Source organism: Erinaceus europaeus, chromosome 14, assembly GCF_950295315.1.
Source record: "Erinaceus europaeus chromosome 14, mEriEur2.1, whole genome shotgun sequence".
Lineage (NCBI taxonomy): Eukaryota > Metazoa > Chordata > Mammalia > Eulipotyphla > Erinaceidae > Erinaceus > Erinaceus europaeus.
Window position 1 is genome coordinate 83,897,042 of NC_080175.1, and position 24,351 is coordinate 83,921,392.

The following is a 24,351-nucleotide window of genomic DNA, read 5'->3' on the forward strand; positions in this document are numbered from 1 at the left end:
TAACATTTATTTATAATTTATATGTAACATGCATTTATGACATTATTTAAATATTGGTTACAAGAGATATCAGATGTCTACCTTTTCTTAAATAAGGGAAGCAGAAACAATGACTGACATAGGGAAACAATAGGAGAACATAGGCCTAAAGCAAACATTGCCGTGATCTGAGTACTGACCAAATCTTTAAAGCTGAACGGACTTCAAAGATAACTTCAAAGTACCTGAGCTTTAAAACCGAGTATGATATTTGGCGTGATCTGGCAGATTTTGAAAGGATAAGTTTTGTCTGAGTTATGATAAAACTTCATAAAGATTTATGTAATTCTTGAACCTTATGATTTGTATATTTTCTTTATCTTTCCTTTCATTTGTTATTATAAATCCCAGCTGTTATTATATGCATTTTAAAGAATTTTGTGCTATATATATTCCTGCTAGAGACCATTTGGATGCTTTCAATCCATGATATATATTCAGACTTTGAAAATTTCATAACAGTGTTCCTTTAAAATATTGGGGAGAAAATGAAGTCGTAGGCTATATTGGTAGTATCGCTAAGTATTAGAAAATATTAGTTCAATGTTAAAAAACCCAGAATTTTATTGTTGATATATTTAATTTTAAAAAGAGATGAGATCACTGCCTGTGTAGCAACAGCAACCTGATAGAATCAGAAGGAGGAAAACCTCAAACAAGAGAAAACTGACAAAAGTAAATTTTTAATGTTAAGTTTTCCCCACCTTCCTTTGAAACTTTGATATAATGTATATGTCAATAGAAATTTTTTTCCAACATACTCTTTAGAGTTACTAAAGTTATGTGATTAAAATTTTAATAACGACAAAAAATTTTATTAGTGATTTACAAAATGGTAAGATAATAGGAGTGTAATTCAATACCATTCCCATTACCAGAATTTGTGTCCCCATCCCTCTTCAGGGGAAACTGCACTGATTCCCCCAAAGTCATACATATAGGTTGACTTTCTATCGATCTGTCTATCTTCTATAATGACTAGACTTTTTAGTCAATGTTTAAATATATTTTTATGGCAATAAATGAGTTTAATTTTTTTGTTACTTATTATTAAAAGTCAACAATAAGTCTTTTCTTGAGTATTATAAAATACTCCTACTGTGAAAAAAACTAAGACTACAGTATGCTGTCTAAAGTGATTTATGATCTTTCAATGTTTTGGATCACACTATTATAACGTGTCAAACAATTTTTAAAAATACGCCAACAGTTGACTACACCTGTTTCCACTTTGCAAATCCTTTCAAGTTCATAGCACTTTGATCGAAGGGGAAATATTTAACTTGTGTCTTTCTTTTTCAATCTGGAAATTGAAAGTTTTTTGTTGTAGCTTTTGGTATGATGTATTAACATTATTGGGAAAATAAATGATTAAGATAAACAATTCTCTAACATTTTATCACATGAAAAGATTCCCCCCCGTTTCATTTGGGTAATTTCCAATTATGTCAATATAGGGTTTCATTCCACAAATTACAATTTGCTCTGCTTTCTATCTTAACTCTTTTTTCAGCCACCAGGTTCCAGATGATACTATGATGCTGTTGTGAACCAAACCCAGTGATTTGCTTGTATGCAATACTGGTGATCTTCCTCCTCAACCCAGTTTCCATTCTATATTTTGAGAGTTCTAAGGAATTCCTAAGGAATTCCCCACTCTCTATGGAACCCTTTTTGCTTCTTGTGTCTTTTCACTTTCTCTTTTTTTCTCCTAGTCAGAATCATGCCCTACAGAATGGGAGGAGTTTTTCTTTTTTATATGGATTTTTTTTTCAAATGTGAGCATTTACTTGGTTATTGCTATACAGTAGAGTGTAGGGTAATTGCCAAGGAAAAAGTTAATATATTATTAAAATATTTAAAACTTACAACAAAAAACAAACATATCAATTTATAAAAAATTCTGCATTCAAATGTTGCTAAAAGGTTTTTACAATTCTATTTTGTACTATATGGACTTGTTAAGTTTATAAATAATATGCTCATGGAGGAAAAACAACTTTTTATTATGGCTGGCTTTTAAAAAATTCCTTAATTTATTTTTTCCCATAGGAAAAAATTATTCTTATATTATTCTTATGAATTGTGATTTATAAGACTATAGGTTAATAGGAATATAGATTAACACCATTCTTGCCACCATAATTCTTGTAACATATGTTAGAGAAAGGACTAATTAGTAATACACATAAAGAATTTTAGGGGGCCAGGTGGTGGGGCCCCTGGTTGAGTGCACATGTTATAATGTACAAGAACCTGGGTTTGAGCTCCCAGCCCTTACTTGCAGGGGGAAAGCTTTGCTAGTGTTGAAGCAGTGCTGCAGGTGTCTTTCTGTTTCTCCCTCTCTATCTTCCCCTCCTCTCTCAATTTCTGTCTCTATCCAATAAATAAATAAACATAATAATAAAAAACAATTTAAAAAGAATTTTATAAACTCAACAGCAAGAAAAACAAGCAATCCCATCAAGATGGGGGAAGAACATGGATAAAATTTTTATCATGATATCCAGAACACCAACAGTTATGAAAAAAAAATTGCTCAAAGTCACTTAATAACAGAAATGCAAATAAATACAGCGAAATACCTATGTGTATGTCATATATTAGAAAGGACAGAAACAACAAAAGTTGGTGAAGATGTGTGAGAAAAGGGTGTCTTCTCTCCTGCTGGTGTGAATGTAAATATTTCTAACCTTTCTGAAAAATAGACTAGAGATTTCTCACAGAACACTAGATATGGACTTACCTTATGATTCAGATTGATCCAAAGGAAACAAAAACACCTATGCAAAAGGTCTATGTACTATGTTCATAGTAGCTAATTAGTAATAGTACACCTGGAACCCACCCAGATTCTCAATGACAGAGAGTAGATCAGAAAGTTGTAGTATACATGCAAAAATGGAATACTGCTCAGCTGTAAAAAATGAATAGTCATCTCTGCTGGCTCACCCTGGAAGGAACTTGAAGGAATCATATTAAGTGTGATAAGCCAAAAAGAATAGGATGAAACTAGTTGATTTATTTATATGTGGAATTGAAGAAACAATCACAGAAAGGGAAAACACAAAGTTAAGCTTGGTCTGAGTGTGGTGTATTGTACCAAAGCAAAGGACTCTGGGAAAAGAAGGAGGAGATGGGATGGAGAGGGTGTTGGGATTCTGATACATGATAGTGGAAAAGGACTTAAATTATGGTTAAGAATATTTTGCAGACACCTATAATGCGGAAATGAGAAACTGTACTCGTGTCATAAACTTTTTTTTTTCTTGCCACTGAGCTTATCATTGGGACTTGGCACCAGGACTATGTTCCCACTATTCCCAGTGTATTTTATTTTTGTTTTTGTTATTTTTTTTCTTTAATAGAAACAGAGAAATTGACCATGGAAAGAGAGGGAGAGAAAATGAGAGATATCTACAGCACTGCTCTAGTATCTCCTCCCCTACAAGTGGGGACTGTAAGCTTGTGTGTGAGCCAGGGTCCTCATGCAAGGTAAAATATGCACTCTTGGATATGCCACCACTTGCCCGGCCCGCCCTCTGTACTCTAAATCATCAACCCCTCAATAAAATCATTTCGAAAAAGATTTCTGATTACTTTTATATCTCATTTGCTCAACATTTCCTAAGAAAAGGACCTATTAGAATAGTTAATTTAGTGCAAAGGGAAATAGTTCAGCTCTTAGAAACAGGACTTACACACCTGAGGCTCAATCGTAGTGTCATAGGCATTTGAGGGTACCTGTTGTCTCTTTCTCTCTCGTGAAATCCACTTAAAGGAAGCAAGTAAAACATTTTAGAAAGTTAATTTAGTTCTTTTAATCTTTCAGTCCCACTTTGTTTTCTAATGAACCTTATACACTTTGATCAACCTTATCCTCATTATTATTATTATTTTTAATCATACCAATGCTTTTTATCATACCATATTGTCAGATGTTAGGGAGTGATATGTTAAATACTCAGGTATAAATGCCATGACTTGTCAGTTATTCCTTCGGTGCTGATGAATATAAATAGTGCAAGTAGTTGGCAGAAACAGTAAAAATGTAAATATTTTATAATACATAATTTAATAATATGAAATTTAGCATATAGTATAATGAAGTTTGTCTTAAATTTAAATGAACTGTTTTCTCTAATTTTTGCTGGCATAGTGTGATAGAGTGAAATAAGTGTATAATGTAGATGTGTGTTGTAAAAAATGTAATAAAACTTACCCATCTATTTCAAATGGTCTTTTTGCAAATACAAGTAACATTTTTTTAAAGCTTTACTTGTACAATATTCTAAGAAACTAAAGTGGAGTCTTTGTAGTAAAAGCTTAGATACTAGGCCTGTTATTAATTGCTCAGACTACTGGGGCATCAACTTACTTTATTCCTTTACTCCATTGAATATTTCAGTTCAACTTTAGTAAATCATTTCTCCTTCCTTCCTTCCTTCCTTCCTTCCTTCCTTCCTTCCTTCCTTCCTTCCTCCCTTCCTCCCTCCCTCCCTCCCTCCCTCCTTTCCTTCCTTCCTACCATCCCTTTCTCCCTCCACTCCTCTTCTCCCCTGGCTTTCCTTTTACTTTTGTAGTCACACTTTCTCCTAAATAACCTATAAGAGAACCTTATGTCATAAGATCATCCTTCTCTTGGCTGCACAAGGGGTCTCCCTCTGCAATCCTAATGATGTATAACTTCATTTCAGAATGTGCACTGAATTTAGGACTTCACCAAAATGTGTACATTTTAAAAAAGGCTTTTCTCTTATAATATCTGGTCTGTGATGGAAAGCAAAAAGGAAATATAATCTTACCAAATGAGATCATGAAGGGGAAAGTGATAAGTACTATGCATTATAGATATTTAGTTCCATTTATACAAAGGTCCTCTGAAATTACATGCATTTTATAATAGAAGTGAGAATGATGGCAGATAATTTTGGTGCAGAGTAAGGTTGATGGGGGCATACTTTGGTATATTTCATATATTTTAGGTATCTTGAATTTATGTCTCCTGGGTTGTTTTTTTAATGTAAATAAAATGGGCCATTGTATGTAGGATGCTTTAAGATGATCTTCGTATTTATTATAAAATTTCCTGTTTGGTGGTTGTTAGCAGTTTTCCTTTGTGGAAAACACATAACTTTAAACTTCACTGAGTCTGTATTCCCAAGATATATAAATATGTCAAGTGAGGGGCCAGGCAGTGTTGCACCTGTTTAGTTGCTCCCTCCACAGTGTGCAAGGGCCCGGGTTCAAGCCCCTGGTCCCCATCTGCAGGGGGAAAGCTTCACAAGTCGTCAAGTAGGACTGTGATGTCTGTCTGTTTCTTCCCATCTCTATCTCCCCCTCCCCTCTCATTTTCTCTGTCTCAATCCAATAGTAAATAAATAAAATTTTAAAAAGAGATATGGCGAGTGAATATAAATTGCTCATGTGTCATTTATCGTTGAGCTAAGTCAAGTATAATTGGCATTACTATGCACCTATTGTGTGCAAGATGATATATTTATTACGAGTATAAATGATCATGTTAATTTGGTAGTACTCTTCGTAATCTGCTGCAGCTTTTCTACCAACCCTCCCTAGACTGCATTCTCCAAAGGGATGAAGAATTATATGATAAATACATAGATTTATAGATTTGAAAGACAGTATTGTATAGGCATCTTTCTGGACTATTTTACTGGTTGATACAAAAATGATTCGAAATCTGGTACATATGGGAAGCATCATGCCTACCCAATTACTTTTCCTTTCCACCCTTGCCCTGTGTAATTTTCAAAATGTGTTGGGTTAAGTTGGGAATTGCATAAGCATCTGGACTCTACTCTTGATTATAATTGAACAAAAGGTGTGAAATCGAGAACACTTCTGTATACTGGTGTGTTTACAAATCACTTCAGGGTTTCCCCAGGATTCAGTCACAAAGTGATTGAAGGGTGATGATGTTTATGAATTCGCATTTCTGTTTCTGTGAAGTTTCAAGCTTGAGGCTTAAGTAAGTTCAGGAACACTGTCTAACAACTGCTGCCTTCTGAGGAGATACGGGGAGGGGAAACAGGCAGATAGAGGAAGGAGTAAGAGCAGATGGCAGGAGTGGAAGGACACGGGCTGCCTTACCTTTCAAGGCGTGCTCAGGTCAGTCTGTGGAATTCTTTGCACTGTTTTTAAGTGGAAAGCTCTTCAAACTCCTTGTCTGAGTCAAAGACATCACATTAGATAGTTCCAAAAGAAGCAAGGAAGATGCTCTATCTTTAGCCCAAACCTGATTTGTTCTTAAAGCTCAGTAAGCATGTGCTAGAAGTCCTGCTAGCTGTTTTGAAGTTGGGAAGTAATGAATGTGTTGATTTTTTTTTCCTACAAAGAGGTGAATAAAGATCCACTGGGAAAATTGTTCAAGTCATACTTAGATCAGTTATATTACAGTACAAGAAGAGAACAAGTTTTAACATTTTTATTAAAATTTCATCCCCAGATACCACATATATTTCTATCAGTCATTAATTTAAGAATATATATGATATTCTTAGTTTTAAATTTGTTCAATTTTAAAATGTTAATAAATGTTAATTTACAGTGGTCTGGGAGGTGGCACAGTGAATAAAGCACTAGATTCTAAAGCATGAGGTCCTGAGTTCAGTCCCTGGCAGCACATGTATGAAAGTGATGTCTGGTTCTTTCTCTTTCTCCTCCTATACTTCTCATTAATAAATAAGTAAAATATTTTTTAAAAAAGTAACAGTCTCCAGTCACTTTAATTTTAACATAATACTTTATATCCAGTAAACAATGTGTTATTTAATTGATCTACTTTTTTACTTAAATAGCTAGTGCTAACTATTTCAGCAACCTAATAAAGACTCCTTACTATAAGATAAACATTTTACACATTTTTATATTATGGGGACATTAAATTTTTCATAAAGGTTTCTTGCAACAATGTATATATACTGCACAAAGTACTATAACTACTGAATATAGTTATCTATATATCTTATAACATGCTATTTTTGATATAATATTAATAGCAAATGCATTGCATAGTCAAATTTATATAATTCTATCCAGTTTGACATATTGATTATAAATTCAATCTTTCAATTTTCTTTGGGTATAAAATATTCTTACCTGTTATTTTTAAACTAAAAAAAGAAAGTTCTGCTGCAAAGCATTGTGTTATCTAGTTCCAAAACTGTCAGCAGGTGCCTACTCTTTTCTCTCTTTTTAAAGTTCTATACCTTTCGGGAATGTAAATCTATTACACAATTGTCTCAGCTGCTGTTTGGCATGCAAACCAGATCCTTAAGCTGCCAGACATTTCTAGATCTCACTCTTCTCTGCCCACGTTGTTTACAGTTACAATTCAGCACCCAGAAACTGTGTCTCTCAAGGGAACAGTCAACTGACAGCAGGAGGAACAGACAATTCTCCAATCAGTTGAGGACTCTCCATGAAGACTGTAGCCCACTCACAAGGTGACATATATCCGGCAATCTAACTCACTGGACTACTTTGAAAGGTCAATTTATATTCCAAGTTTGTAACCATATAGCATTTCTCCAGGACAGAAATATTCCAAACTTACAAACTAGATATCTAAAAGCCTGTAGATGTGTGGCAATACATTGCTTTTTTTCCCCAGTATAAACATTAACATCAGTACTTTACCTACTTTGCAAAGGTTTGAAATTGCCAATGTTAGTTTTAAGGTGACATTGATTTTCATATGTATAAATAGTGATAGTGAACAGAGTGTGCTTTTTTTTCACTTCATATAATCAACTGTTTATGTGTAGGGGAGGTATATAATCACTTTGTCTAAGGCAATAAGTCAAATTAAAAAAATTTCTGCTATGCTGTGTTGAATGTTAAAGTGATAAGGAACTTTTTTTTTTTTTTTGAGATCTGTATTAACAGACATTTTGTAAGAAGGCAGAGTTAATGAGAGTTAATGCACCCCTGGAGCTTCTACTACTTAAATGACTCTAGCTTTATGGTCTTTTAATGTGGGACCCTTCAGCCTGGAAATGAGGTGGATTTTCCATCCTCTGACTCAAATCTGCTCAGCAGGGTAGCTTCCCCCCACTGTCCTCTGAGCAGCTGTTAGTAGCATGAGAAAAAGTATCCTGCAATAAAACTGATTGCTTCAGTCCACATTGCTCTACAGCTCCTCTGCAGCTTCACTTTTTGCTGGGCTTCTTAGCACCTGCTCCCCGAAACTCAGATTTTTATCTCCAATTGGTCTAAATACAAATTCCAAAAAGAGAATGACAGCCTAGAAAAACCATAAGGTGATTCTGTGAGAACCAAGAGGAATTGAGTGCCTGTTATTGCTGAGGTCTTCTTGAAGATAACAGGAAAGGTCTGCCAACACAGGGGTTTCATTGTGATTAAGATCTTAGTTCTAAATCAAGACATGGCAGCCGGCATCCTTAAATCATTCCTGTGTAGACACTGGGGAGAAGGACAGAGTGAATTAAGTGAATTTCCAGCAATATTGAGCCTTACAAATTCTCTTGGCTTTCCTGGAAGTCTCACATGTGGATAAGTAACACCTATTTCCTTTCGGATTCCTGAGGATCAGTTGTCAACTCTTTGAAATGTCTTTTTCAGCAAAAAGACAAGAGCTGGCATTGTCATAATTTGGCAACAAGGGAAACAGTTTAGCCTTAGGTGTCAAAAGTGATTGGTGTGATGGCAAAATTGTTAATCTTAATTGTAAAATGCCACAACACTTTATTTTAGCAATTAATAACTGTCATTTTGCTTTATACATGGGTTTCCAGTTGTAATGAATTCTGATTTAATGCTAACATAATATTCATATCAGTGTTCAGCTAACTTTTTCTGATGAAATGTTCTGAGTTATTAATTCTATAACAATGCAATCTATTTGTTACTAGATTATGCTGGAAGATACTAAGGTAATTCATACATACAGCTCATTTTTGTTTGAATCATATTAAATTATGAATTTTTTTCCTGCCTAAATTATGAAATTTTGAAGGCCAGTAAAATACAGTGATCATAAAGGAAATTAAAACCATCAATAACTTATATACTTGTACCAACTTATCCTATCCATTCCGTTTTAATTGAGCATTGTCATTTATTTTTCAGAATAAAATCCCCCACATTTGAAGTTACAATAATTTTTTTAATAAAAAGTCATCGACCTCAGACTGACAGGAATGCAGAAGTTACACAGGCTCCTGTGCTGAATATGAAGAGACTTGGGCCCTAGATCAGAGGATGGAATTTACAGCTAAAGGTATTTATATACTCTTCCCATATTTGGGAGCTACTCTTTTCCCTGATCTAGATTTCTAGTCCTGTTTCCAACTCTGACACTATCTTCCCAGACAATACTTTCAGGCCACCTGCATGTTATCTGTGGGGTTAGGGCAAAAATTAGTAAAGTCTTGAGCCTCTTAGAATAGGCTTCTTAGCTTCTTCCAACATAAAGACCCCAAATCTCATCTGCTATATTTTTACCTTTAGGTTCCTGATTATTAAACAATTTGTTCCGCTTTATATCTTAGTGCTTTTCAGCTAACAAGTTGCAGACGCTCCATGATGCTGACTTGATTTCCCTGGGCAGATGACCTCATCAATGTGTCCTGGAACCCCATCTCCCCAGAGCCTTGCCCTATTAGGGAAAGATAAAAACAGGCTGGAGGTATGGGTCGACCTGTCAATGCCCATGTCCAGTGGAGAAGCAATTGCAGAAGTCAGACCTCCCACCTTCTGCACCCCATAAAGATCTTTGGTCCATACTCCCAGAGGGATGAAGAACAGGGACCCTTCAGTTGAGGGGAGGGTATATGGAATTCTGGTGTTGGGAACTGCATGGAATTGTACTCCTCTTATCCCACAATCTTGTTGATCATTATAAAATCACTAATCAAAAAATTAAATGTAGTTGGTCAAATCAAATAACAGTAATAAAATAACTGTTGAACTACATCCATTATAGAATGGAAACTTGGAGTTTTTTTAACCATTCAAGGAGAAACATCTCCCTAATACAATTTTGCCACTTTGCAAATATGAAGATAACATATGAAGGATAAACTGGAAAAATATAGAAATTGACTTGGTTTATTAACTGATATGTATATGAATAATCTGTGTATCATTTAAGATCCAAGGATATAGTTCTGAATTCTTTTTCTTGGAGTGACAAACTAGAGAGTAAGGAAGAAAGGAAAACTTTAAGATATGCTGTTGGGAAAAATGTAAATCAAGACAGAAGTTCAATACTACCTCACACCTATGAGAACAAAAGCTGGCAAGGATGTGGTAAAACAAACAAACAACCTTTGATACTGCTGGTTGGAATGTGAATTGTTACAGTCTCTGTGAAAAACAATGGGGATAGTCCTCAAAATACTAAAAGTAGACCTGCTTATTGTACAATATGACAATTGCACTTCCATCTGTCCAAAGAACACAAGACCACTTATCTGAAGAGATTTATACACATCTATGCTCATCATGATACTATATATTGCAGCTAATATTTGTAAAATATTCAAGCACCCAAGACAGACCAGTGAACAATGAGGTTATGGTATAATAATATATATATACACAATGGAGTGTTACAGTTATAAGAAGACTACTCAGATCTTGTCTTGCATGAATGGAACTGGAGGAGATCATACTTAGTGAAATAAGCTAGGAGGATAAATACCTGATGAATTCACACATAAGCAGAATATAAGAAACAAGAGGAAAATACAAGGTGAAACATTGATGAATTGTAACCTATTTCAGCAGTTGCAAGAATTTCATAGGAAGAGGGAGTTATACGGGGGATGGAGGCCTGATGTCCTATGGTATAGGGAGACTCTGACTTTCTTAACATAATAGGCAAGATTTTCATGATTGGTAATATAATTATTATTATTATAATTATTATTATTGGTATATAATTGGTAATCACCTACTATAATAAGAACAGAGGCAATCACAACTGGAGTAGAAAAGACATTAACTGACACCAATCTTGAAATGAATTATTTGACAAGGACTATAAAGCAGCATTCACAAAAGTGGTTGCTTGATCAACTACAAAATTTCCTGAAATAAATTAAAAATTAAAATATATAAGTAAGAGAAAGAAATAGTGAAAATGAACCAATGAAAGATATGTAATTTAAAAATAAAATATCAATAATGATGATGAAGGTAGTTAGAAAAACTTGCTGGATGTGTTCAACAGTAGGTTAGAGAGAATATAACAATCAAAATTTGACAAAAAATGAAAAACTATTTTCAATCTGGAAAACAGACATAAAACACATTGGAAAGTATCAAATAGGCACTTTAATCTGCATGGTAACAAATGAATATACAATGTTAATATCATTCTACTATCAGAAGAAAAGGAATATCCTAAAAAAAAATTTGAGAAATGAAAATTGAAAACATTCCACAGTGTTTAGGTGAATACAAACTTACAGGTGGAAGAAACTGAATACGCCTTGCACTAGACAAACTCCTCTTCATGAAAACGAAAGATTCACGAGTGACACATCATAATAAAAATATTGAAGAAATAAAAGGGAAAAAAATCTTGAGAGTAGCAAACAGAAGCACCAATTTCTAGGGGGGATGACAATTTGTGACTACACAGTTTTTATCTGAAATCAAGAAGGCCTGAAGGAACTATGTGTTTGTCTAGTGCTGAAGAAAAAGAATAACTAGTAAAAATTAACACTCAGTGAAACTAATCTTAATGAATGAGAGGAAATGAAATCATTAAGTGATAAAAAGAAAACTGCAAGAATTTGTCACTACTAAAAACAAGAAAAAATTTTCAATGACATTGAATTGTATTTTCAAAAGAAATTTCTCACTGGCAAAGCAAGTGTCTACATTCAAACTTTGGCTCTACATTGAGTTGTTATGGGCTCAAAGATGCTCAAGCTCTTCACATGGAATAAGAAGAATAAAACAGGAATGGTAATTACAGGAAACAGAAAAACAAAAACAAAAAACAAGCACCTTAGATTATATCCATGAGGTGCTAGGGTTGGAGAACAATAATAAAAAAAGAAAGAGGAAATGGAAGACTCCTAGTGATTGCCAAATAGGGATGGTTGTGGCTATGTCCACATAGAAAGTAATAGAAGAGCTACTTTTGGTTGTGAGGTCTTTCAGTTTCTTGACGGTGATGGCATATATATATGTACATGTGTGAAATAATACAGAGATAAAAATAAACACATAGATGAGCAAATTGAAATCGATAGAATCAAGTTAAAATAAGTGAATTATAACCATATATAGGGAGTCAATGGGACTTCTCTACTCCGACTGACTTTTTCATCTAGAGTGGCAGAGGCAAAGACATCACATCACCAAAACTTCCTTCAGTATAGTAGGGGCTGGGCATGAGCATGGTCTGCATGAATGATAAAGTGAGTGCACTATCCAAGTGAACTATTTTACAAGCTCAAATTTCAGATCACTTTATATCATCAAGACAACTTTGTGAAATAATCCTGACTATGTTTTATAACAGTGTTCCCGTTCCTATTACCTATGTGTTTGTTTTGCTTGGGGGAAAAACTGATCCCTAATGCCAATTTACTGCCAAATTGCTTTTATTTATTATTCATTTTAATAGAAAGAGGAGAAGTACATTTCTTTGGCAAGTTGAGCAGCTAGAATGGAAACTCTACTTTGGCAAAGTTCCAGTTGCAAACATTTTACTTTCATGTGATCCATAGTAAAAACATTTGTGCTAATATTTAATATTTTCCTCAATGAGGGGCTACTGATGACTTTGGAACAGTGATGTATCGTAACTCATAAGTGTTGGTTCTGTACGGACGGAGAGAGGGTAAGAGTCCATTTAGGAGACTGTTAGTGGAGTGCAAATGCGGTAGATTGCCAACAGATCAAGACAGTATTTCATAGGCAGTACAACCTTCATAATGCTTTTTAGTAAACGATAACATGCACTTCCAAATTCCTGTTTGAAGTTTATTTTACTGTTATTTGGTTAGGCTTTATGAAATAGTTTAGTAGTTAATAATTTATTATACATACCTATATATGTGAGTATATAAAAATGAAAATACATAATTCTTAGATTATTAGTTTAATTCAGCCTGGATATTATATATTTATACTGAATGATGTATGGAATTCCTCAAAGATAAACAACTTCATTTCTTAAAATTCTTATTTTTATACTTAGGATGCTTAAAATGACTGTGGAAACCTTCACCTTTTGTTTATAGTGCTTGTTTGGAAAAGAACCATGGAAACCTCAGGCACGTTAACAGGCTGATTTTCCTGGGGGAGATTTAACATCGGAAGAGGAAAAAGCTTTATTTCTAGCCGATTCTAATCCAAATATCTCTTACAGTTTCCTCTTCTCTGAAATTTAGTAAGTCTACACTCAGATTCCTCTTAGCTACATCCAGCAGCTCAAGGCCATCACACAACTGCCAGATTTCACTGCCTTATGCAGCCCCATCATGTAATTTAATGCATATTTTTCCCTGTTGTTGGTCACTCCTGTAAATATAACCCAGTTGAATATTTTCCCCTCATTGGTTGTTGATTATAGTTTTCTCACACAGAGGACTTCTTTTTTTCTTTCAGTCATTTTGTGAAGATTTTGGACAATGTACTTTATATACTTTCTAATATAAAGCTGAAAATTGAATTTCTGGATTATATACACTTTTGGATATTTAAAATTAGCTTGTTGGTCTCAGGTTAATTATTTTATTTTGGATTAATTTATCATTGGTTTGAAATTATTTTTATTTTAAGGATATAGATTTACATCTTTTACAAAAACCCCAACACCAAAGAGACTCTTTTTCTTCATTTTTCACTCACCTCAACTATTCTTTCCCTCTAGCAGATAAAATAGTTTAATGTCTGGTAGGAGTCAGTAGTTTTGTTATTTTACTTTGGTTATTTAAATTTTTCTTATGAGAGAAGCCCTCAGTAATTGCCTTTAACTTTTGCATAAATTATACTAAAAATAATTATCCTAAGTTCCAACCATTCTATTCCAACTACATAATTTCATTTAATGGTAGAGAAGCAATCCATTTTGTGTATATATCTATAAACATTTCTTTTGATCTCAAAGCTTCTTTATCCTGTCATCTATTAGAATTTATAAGAATTCCATGTTTGGCCGCTGTGATGATACTGCTATGAGTGAGTGACCACATGATAGACTCTTTTAAATAAGTGTTTCCATAATTCAGGTAAATATCCAGATGTAGCAATGCTTGATTGTATTGTATTTCCATATATTTTATTTTTCATTTTTTTTATTTTCCCTTTTTTGTTGCCCTTGTCTTTTTATTGTTGTTGTAGTTATTATTGTTGTTGTTATCGATGTGGCTGTTGTTGAATAGGACAGAGAGAAATGGAGAGAGGAGGGGAAGACAGAGAGGGGTAGAGAAAGACAGACACCTGCAGACCTGTTTCACCGCCTGTGAAGCATTTCCCTGCAGGTGGGGAGCCTGTCCTTGCGCTTTGCGCCACCTGCGCTTAACCCACTGCTCTACCGCCCGACTCCCATATTTCCATATATTTTAAGGGAGCCTCTGCTGGGGACTCTGATGTATAATGCCCATCACTTATGGATATGTGACCTATTTTCCTAGTTATTAGGAATTTTGTATTAGAACTAATTATGTTAGAAAATCTTTGCTTTCTTTCACCATTATTGTCTCCAGCCTCCAGGGATGTTCGGCCAGTATAAGAGTAGACACCGAGAATGAGTCAAAAGACCCCGCAGTTGCAAAAGAAGCCTTATCTGCTATTCCTGAACTATGCTACCATCCTTGTGGTAAGGCTAGGATTTGCAGAGTAAACACTAAGATGTTTATACTTGACATAGCTGTATGCACATATACTCAACAAAAAGATGGAAAGGCCTGCACATTCAGTGAAACCTCATCTTGGAACACAGGCCCGTGTCCACCATTCCAAACATTTCCTTCATCACTGATGGACTTTGGAAATAATTCTATCAGGTGTTCACAATGGAAACCCAGGATTCCAGAAAATCTCCACGTTTTTTCCACAGACTGTTCTAATTTACATTTCCACTAACAAAATCTTTTTCTCCATATTCTCATAAACTCTTGTTTCCTTTTTTTTTTGTAATATACCCTATTCTCATTGGTGTAAAGATATAACACATTATGGTTTTGATTTGTATTTTCCTAGAAGTAAGTGATGTGAAACTTTTTTTCCCCTTGGGTCTTTAAATCTCCTATATGTCTTCTCTGAAAAGCATCTATTCAAAATATTTTCCATATTTTAAAAAGTGAGTTCCTTACTTTTAATTGTTGACATGATTTTTCTGTATGTCTTGGGTGTTAATTTCATATTCGATATGTGATGTGAATATATCTTCTTCAATTCCTAGAAAGCCTTTTGGATTTCTTCTGTGGTAGTTGCTTTTTTAAAAAACTTTATTTATTTATTTTGATAGGACAAATACAAATTTAGAGAAGGGGGATGGAGAGGGAGAGAGACAGAAGCAAACTGCTGCACTGTTTCACCATTATGAAGTTTTCCCCCTGCAAGTGAAGTCCGTATGCACTGTTAGGTGTGCACTTAAACAAGCCCCTGTGACAGTTGCTTTTACTCTGTAAAAACTTTTAAATTTGATATAGTCCAATTTGCTTCTGGTTGCTTTTGTTTCTGAATATACCTCCGATGTTGAACAGATGCCATCTAAACTCCAGTGTATCCCAATTTTGCTGGCGATATCCAAGATATCATAATTAAGACTCATCTGAACACTTGATTTCTTTTTTTTAATCAGGTGTTCAATTTGTTCGTGCCAAATGTCATTTCCCCACATCTTCTTTGACTTGGAGTGTGTTAGCTTTGATATGCTAATAAATCTGTGTTGTCTTCTTTTTAAAAATTTTTTTTTTAAATTATCTTTATTTATTTGATAGAGGCAGCTAGAAATCAAGAGGAAGTGGGAGATACGGAGATAGGAAAGAGACAGAGAAACACCTGCAGCCCTGCTTCACCACTTGTGAAGCTTCCTCCCTGCAGGTGGGGACCAGGGGCTTGAACCTGGGTCCTTGTACAATGTAACATATGCGCTCAACCAGGTGTGCCACCACCCAGCCCCTGTTGTCTTCTTTTTTATGACTAACTTCATGGGGACTTGACAGCAGAGTGGTCAAACTTAGTTCTCCTAGGGGTGCTTAGGGATGCAATATCTTGGCCCACCAGGACACAGATGACATGTAAGTGACCATGGATGTATTTCATCAGTGCTTGACCTTCAAAGTCTTTTATTTGTCTTTGTCCATAGGATAGAGTAGAACTTCATTCTTTTTTTTGGTGCCATCTTCATGAAATACTTTTTGTTCTGGATCACTTGATGCACAGAAGGCATCAACTTTAATACCCCTGCAATACTGTGTAAAATTATTCTGATCTTACTTTGTGGGGGAAAGGAGATTTCATGTTACACATTTAATTGAATCCTCCTATTTGATGAAATCACAATCATATACTATTTGAAGTCTCCAAATTATGTGCTAAATGGAGTGGACACTGACCTGTTATTGACTCTAACTTTTTTCTAAATAACACTTGCAGCCACGAACACATGTACTGAATTATTGAATTAGCTTATGAGGGAGCCAGAAATCAAATGCACCTGAAATTACATTATGTGTTTGAGGTTACTGGGAAGTTACTTGTTTAATCTCAGCACTGCATATGTTGACGTGTTCCTCAGTGTTGCATATGTTCCTTCAGATCGAGAGTGGTTAATAGTATGGAAACCAAGGTCCTGACCTATTCTAAGATGGCAGATAGAGATCACTGAACTTTAGGCTTTCCGCAGCTTGTCTATCAGGCATGTGTGGTGACCATTAACCAGAGGGAAAATAACAATAGAGATCAAGTCTTCACTGTTACTAAATTTGATAGTCTAATAAAGGATATAGGATCAAGAATAAAGGAAATAGTGTTATGTCCAAGAGTGAATCATGAACTTTGCTGTCATGCTATAGATTTAAGCCCTAATCCTGCTAATATCAGTGCTTTTTTGCATAAATCACCTTTGTTATGCTAAGTTGTGTCATTAAATATAATAATGTGTGTTTCATATGGCTATTGTGAGGATTAAATGAGTTTTTAAAATTTTCTTTTTGAAATTATTTTTTCTTTTTGTTTATTATTTATTATTAGATAGAGACAGAGATAAATTGAGATAGAGAGACACCTGCATCCCTACTTCACCACTCGTGAAGCTTTCCCCCTGAAGGTGGGGTCCGAGGGCTTAAACCTGGGTCCTTGCAGACTGTAATATGTGCTTAACCAGGTGAACCACCATCCAATCCCTAGGATTAAATGAGTTTAATTTATATATGTAAGTTATTCAGGACACTTGCTTGGCATTTTATTTTTTATATTATTAAGTATTAGAATAAATAATATATATTCAAAAAAGCAATATGTTCCAGCTTATAGCTTCCTAATAACTCCATCATCTATGAATTGCTTTAAACAAATTTTTGGAATTCAGTGCATGAGTCACATATACTACAATTCTCCTTAGCTCTCCAAGTAATTTTTCATTTGGAAATCATAAACAATTGCAAATTTTGTTGACCAAGATGGTAACTCTTATTAAGCACAACTAATTTTTGCAGGTAACAGGGTAGCTGAGAGGAAAGGAAATACAGATTGTCTCAATATTGTAAATTTTAAATTTAGTTAGCTACCAAATGCCTCTTTCTTTTCCTTTTTCCTCTAGACCCTGGAATCTGTGCTGACTGAGCCCATCTGGGAAAACACACCAACCAGATGGCCATTGTGAACTGTTGGGGAGGCCCTGCGGCAGTGAGAGCTAGTTTCAGAAAAGAAAGCTCTTTGGGACACAGTGAATACAGGCCTAATTTATATTTTAGGGCTTTAGAAGGAGATTAAGGCCAATAGTGGCATGATTTTAAACTGCAATTCACAGAGTTTTGTCTTTGTGCCAGTGAAGCTGAATTATAAATTTGGAGAGCTTTAGAAGTGTGAAAAGATGCCATAAAAAGAAAGGGAGACCAAATAATTGTGAGATTGTGCAGATTATAAACAGTATATTAAAGGACTGAGGTTAAAGAACCTCATCAAAGCAACCCCCTCTGCAACTGATTGTTGTCACAGGGATTATGACTTTAGGAGAAGTATATCCAGCAGGGGAAAAAGGAATGACATCCCCCCCTTCTTTTTCTTATCCCAAAGCACTTAAACAATAGATAACAAGGGATTAGAAACCAAAAATATATTGTGGCCTTGTTCTATTCAGATTGGTGTCAAGGTTGAGTAGACACGGTCTCCAAAATTGAGGAGCATTAGTTTACTTATTATAGGGCATCCACAGGCCTTATGTACATAGAGTCCTAGAAAATACCGTGATGATGAAAATTAGTTCTGGTTCAAGTTAATAAGTAAATCAGATACAGATACTCATCTGGCATTTCAAGACACGGATCTTAATCCTTCCCTCATCTCTTCTTTATTAGGTGGCATATATTAGATTTATTTATTTCACTGAAAATCCCTCCTTCCTCCCATGGGAAAAGCCTCATAAGCAATGGTGATAGGCTCTAGAACAGAAATTGAGACTCAGTCACCATCAGTCTAGACAAAAAAATGTAATTAAAATTTGTCATATGTTTCTATGCTTCCTGACTCTAATTACTTCATTAGGAATTAAACTATGTTTCTCAGTTCACAGTTGCCACAGATAGTTTGTGAACAACTTGATTATGACTATTCATCTCTTATCTATTCAACAATATGTGGAGAGTCCTTATTTGCTAAGGGCAAAAGGATACAAAGATGAAAACTTTCCCTCTGGGTATCTCACTGTGTAGTAGCTTGGACAGAGATATTCTAACATGCAAAAAAAGTAAATGGAAACATATTAATATACTATGAATATTTAGGTAAACCTCAACCTCTCAAATGTAGAACATGGAATTTTAGAAAGATAGAAAAATAAGGGAGTGGACTTTGTAAATTAGAAATAGTGTAATGTGTAAAAAATTACATAAAACTGGTGATAAGTTTTAATATTCAAGTGGATAAGGGGTAAATTCCTTAATGAGTGACTTATAGTTAGGAACAAGAAGTCTTGGAAAGATTTTTGGTACTCAATTCTTATTGAATAACAGTTTATTCATGGTCTTATCAGTATAAGAAATTTATTGTCTTACACACTTTTTGAAGATCTAACAGTACTTTAACTTGGCATTTGCCTCAGCAAATTTCCACAGAAGGTTCCATTGATAAAGTGCCTACTTTCAAGTAAGCTCACTGTTGACTTGAGTCTTCAGTTTTAAGTAGGCAAGTTTTCTCATAAGCCATCTGAGTCTTTTCAGAGCACAAAGTTGATTTATACAAAGAAAGTTACACAATCAAGGAAGAAACTGTGAGAGAGAGTCCTACCCAAGATGGAAACTACAGTCTTTGGAGAATATAACAGAATGTTTGCAATGTTTTATTTATCAAAACTGTCTTTCTAAACCTGATTCTAAGTCAGGTGAAGGAGAATAAAGCTTTGCCTCTTGATGGAAAATGTGTTCCAAATAATTTATAGACAAATTTTTGAAGCTGCCAAATTCTTTCTAACTATAAATCCTGCATAAACCAAAAAAAATCTTATTCTTTTAGTTCATGGAATGATTTGGATGAACTGAGATTTGAAGAAATTCTAGATGAATAATTTCTTCTAATATAGGCTAAGAATATGCTTATACTAGGAGTCAGCTGATTAAGTTGAGCTGCTAATATTATTTCTCCAATACTGTATCACCTTAGAAAGTCCCATTCAAATTACTACTGTCAAAAACTTCCCCATTGTATTATTAAAAGAATCTAGGGACTTAACTGGTTACTGAGAATAGCTTCAGTCACTAGTTCACCGTGAAGTTGGACATCTAGCTTCAGTTGGAGACAAGCCTGATTGGATACTCCAATCTGGTATAAGATTAATCTAGTGATGGCTGGTAGCAATTGAAAAGTGGTGCTAGCTTCTCTGTTTCTCTCCATATAGAAGGAGAGAGAGAGAGAGAGAGAGAGAGAGAGAGAGAGGGAGAGGGAGAGAGAGAGAGAGAGAGAGAGAGATGAGAGTTTAGTTTTTTTTTTTTTTAAATTGCCTCTAGGGTTATCTCTGGGGCTCAGTGCCTGAACTACGAAACCACTGCTCCCAGAGGCTATTTTTTCCTTTTTCTCCCCCCACCCCTTCTTGTTTTTAATTGACAGGGCAGGAAGAAATTGAGAAGGGAGGGGAACTAGAGAAGGAGAGAGAAAGATAGAGACCCACAGGCTTGCTTCACCGCTCCTGAGTGGCCCCGCTGCAGGTGGAAGTAGGGGCTTGAACCCGGTTCCTTGAGCATGAGTGAGCCATAGCGCAGCTCTTTTATGGGGTATTAATGGATTATAGTAAAGTTGTTGACACATAGGTACAAGTTTCGCATATCCCCATAATAGGTGCCTGAGCCTATTCCAACTCTCACTCCCAGCCTAGGTCCATTTCCACCACCATGCACCAGGACTCAATGCCCTTCCCCTCCCTCTCCTTTCCCAGAGTCCTTTGCTTTGTAGCTGGACATTATACCCTGTCCAAGTTTTATTTTTATGTACTTGTTTCTTAATGCCACCTATAAGTGAGACTATACAGTATTTACCCTTTTCTTTTTGACTTACCTCACTTAACATAGTGCCTCCAAGATGTTTTCGAGATAAGGCAAAGAAGATGATTTCACATGATTATCTCAAAGTCTGTTCACAAGTAGCAATCTCAGACATGAAACATGAAGAAGACAGAAGGAAACTTATTAGTAGGAGAAATATATACATTTTCAAAGACAAAGTTCAAATCATCACTGTCTGTTAAGCTGACACATAAGGAAATCTAAGTCAGTAAGTGACAGTGCATTTTTTATACACACTCCTTGTTCATTATTTAATTTTACATTAGTGGGGGCCAGGCGGTAGCTCACTGAGTTAAGTGCACATAGTGTGAAGTGGAACGACCTGCACAAGGATCCTGGATTGAGTCTCCCGCTCCCCATCTGTGTGTGTGTGGGGGGGTTGTTCGTTTCACAAGTGGTGAAGCAGGTCTGCAGGTTATTATCTTTTTCTCCCCGTCTGTCTTCCCCTCCTTCTCAATTTCTCTCTGTTCTATCCAACAACAACAACAACAACAACAATAACACCACCAACAACGGAAAAAACATGGCCACCAGGAGCAGTGAATTCGTAGTCCAGGCACTGAGCCCCCCATGAGAACCCTGGAGGCAAAAACAAACAAACAAACAAACAAAGTTTTTCATTGGTGACAAATACAATAATGCAAAATTAATACTGGGAATAGATTTTGATTTCAGACCAACCTATCTTCCATTTCTTTGTACTAATTTCTTTTTATTATAAATTAATACTGATTTATAAAATTATAAGATAACACAGATATAACTCCACACTATTCCCACCACCAGAGTCCTACATCTCCATTCCTTCCATTGGACACTGCAATAGCTCTACCAAGATCACAGCTATAGGTTGACTATTATTTCTATAGCTATATATATTTATATATTTGCCCTTTCCCCCCGTGTTCCTGCCCTCTCTTCCTTTTAAAGTGACAACTATACCTATTACTACTTCAGAGTGTCCTTTCTTTTTTCTTTCTTTTTTTTCCCCCTCTTCTCTCTTCAAGTCCTGATGGAATTAAAATGCAGAGTCCTCTGGTCATCTTCCCCTAACATTTCTCCCCCTCTGAGATATAGACCAACATTCTTTTTGGGGTGCAGAATGTGGATGGTGTGACTGTAATTGTTTCTCTGCCAGATGTAGATATTGGCAGTTTGATCCATAGTCCCAGCCTGTTTCTATCTTCTCCTAGTGCTATAGGGCTCTGGAGAGGTGAAGTTCTGGGTCATATTGGTGAGGTCATCTTCCTAGGGAGTTCAAGATGGTTGAAAGTTGGTAAGATATAAAGCAGGACAAAATGTTTAATAAGTAAAAACCAAAAAGTAGGCGTACAGCAGATGAGAAGAGGAATTTTAAGGTGAAAAATCCTAAGTATTTTCTTTTTGGAATTTTTAGGTATTTTCATTTCTTTTTTTTTTTTTTTGCCTCCAGGGTTATTGCTGGGGCTCGGTGCCTGCACTACAAATCCACTGCTGCTTCTGGAGGCTTTTTTTCCCCTTTTGTTGCCCTGCTTGTTTTATCATTGTGGTTATTATTATTGCTGTTGTTATTAAAGTCGTTGTTGTTGGATAGGACAGAGAGAAATCAATAGAGGAGGGAAGACAGAGGGGGAGAGAAAGATATCCTCGGACCTGCTACACTGCTTGTGAATCAACCCCCTTGCAAATGGGGAGCTGGGGGCTCGAACCAGGATCCTTACACTGGTCCTTGAGCTATGCACCATGTGCCTTTAACCCACTGCACTACTGCCCAACTCCCTGCTTTAGGTATTTTCTTAGGAGCCTATAACTTTAGTAATTTTTGCTTGTGCTTGGTAGCTAACATGGAAGTAAATTAAAAAAAATTGGGAAGATGGTGTCAGAGTTGAGAATAGAAATAGAAAGCTGTATCAGGGCAGAGAGTAGCACAGGAAACTGCATGACCTCCCAGTCCCTGTCAGTCTGAGTTCACAGTCCCTGGTCACAGTTGGGAACATTCTAGGCTGCTCTCACTTCAAGACCAGTTTTCCTCTAGTGGCAAAGTAGGATAACCCAGCCTCCCTTTGGATAGTGGGACAGTCCCTACCATTGGTAGTTCATAGTGAGGGTACTGTTCTGAAGAAGCCTGCAAGAAGGCTTATGATGATACTCGTGATGGAAATGATGGTGGAGAAAGGGGTCTATTAAAGGTCTAGGCTAACTTGCTTGTTTTCTTCTTAGGGTGATAAAAGCTAAAATAGACTTTTGTTTTATTATTATTGATTTAATAATGATCAGCAAGACCACAGGATAAGAAAGGTACAATTCCACAAAATTCCCACTATTAGAGATCTATATCCCATCACCTCCCTTGATAGCTTTCCTACTCTTTAACTCTATTGGAGTATGAATCCAAGATCATTAAGGGGTGCAGAAGGTGGAAGGTCTGGCTTCTGTAATCGCTTCTATGCTGGACATGGACATTGGCAGGGGTTGATCCATACTCCCAGTCTTTTTTGGTTTGTTTTTTTATACAAATGTTTTATTGATGGTGTCAAGTCACCTGGGGCCTTGAAGCAGATATCCCAACTGGAATGCAGCATCGAGCTAGCTCAGCCTCCAGGCCTCTAACTCTGACTCCAGCAGTGGGGACATGTCACTTTCTTGGATGAGACATTTCACATTGCAGATGAGGAAACAGACAGTGTCATACATGAATGCCACACATATCTGAGGGCACTCCCTCTTCAAGCTGGCCTGGCCCACCACCCGACTCACATCTATGCAGGTAGCATGGCTAGATTCAGGTGGAGACTACTGATGAAACAGTATTTGGGAAATCTATAGGAAATATAATAAAAAAAACTTTCAACAGTGTGATGAAGAAGAAGGTACTAAAAGAAGATTTATCTGGCTTTGCCACACTGTACCACATCAGGGTATGGGATGATACAAAGTTTCTGGAGAATTACACACACACACACACACACACACACATACACACACACACACACACACACACACACACACACACACATAGTAAGTAGATATGTGAAAGTATCATTTAAGATGACAAGATCATGTCCTTAAACATTAAGCTGAACAAATATAGCAATATATTCTGGTTATGGGCACAAAAATGTAAGGATGATACAATATCAACTTGTAGAAGTGAAAAACTCCTTCATGTCAAGTGAAACTAACTAGAAAATGTTGTAGATTTACTAGATCCAAATGGTGCAGATACACTGTAGGGCATTTCAGGGGGAAACTTAGAGCAAAGAACAGTAGAGCTTGTGCAGTGTTTCAAAAGCCTCTTGTTTCTGAGCTGAGCTCAGGTATAGATAAGATGTGTATATAACTGTCCTCAGAGAAAGGAGTTGGGAGGGGGTCTTCCTCTATTTGTATGTTGGATATGTGATTGAAAGCAGCTGAGGAGGAGGCAGAATAAACTCATCCTCCAAATCTTATCATGTATTTACAAGCTATCCTAAGGAGGATAGAAAGCACCACCCACTTTCTCTAAATAACGAGAAGAATATCAAGGGATTTTCCAGCTAATGAACAGCCATAAGGATTATGCATTAGGATGACCAACTTTTGCATGCTGGGGTCATTCAAA

General features: G+C 35.8%; 1 long non-coding RNA gene across 2 annotated transcripts in view; it reads left to right on the forward strand.

Moving 5' to 3' along the window:
• Nucleotides 1-9,905, forward strand: part of LOC132532681 (uncharacterized) — a 54,377-nt gene extending 44,472 nt beyond the window's left edge. For both annotated transcript variants that reach the window (XR_009544588.1, XR_009544587.1), the window contains exons 4-6: nt 7,390-7,508; nt 9,154-9,304; nt 9,576-9,905. This is a non-coding gene — a long non-coding RNA (uncharacterized LOC132532681). The remainder of the gene's footprint in view (nt 1-7,389; nt 7,509-9,153; nt 9,305-9,575) is intronic.
• The last annotated feature ends 14,446 nt before the right edge of the window (nt 9,906-24,351 follow it).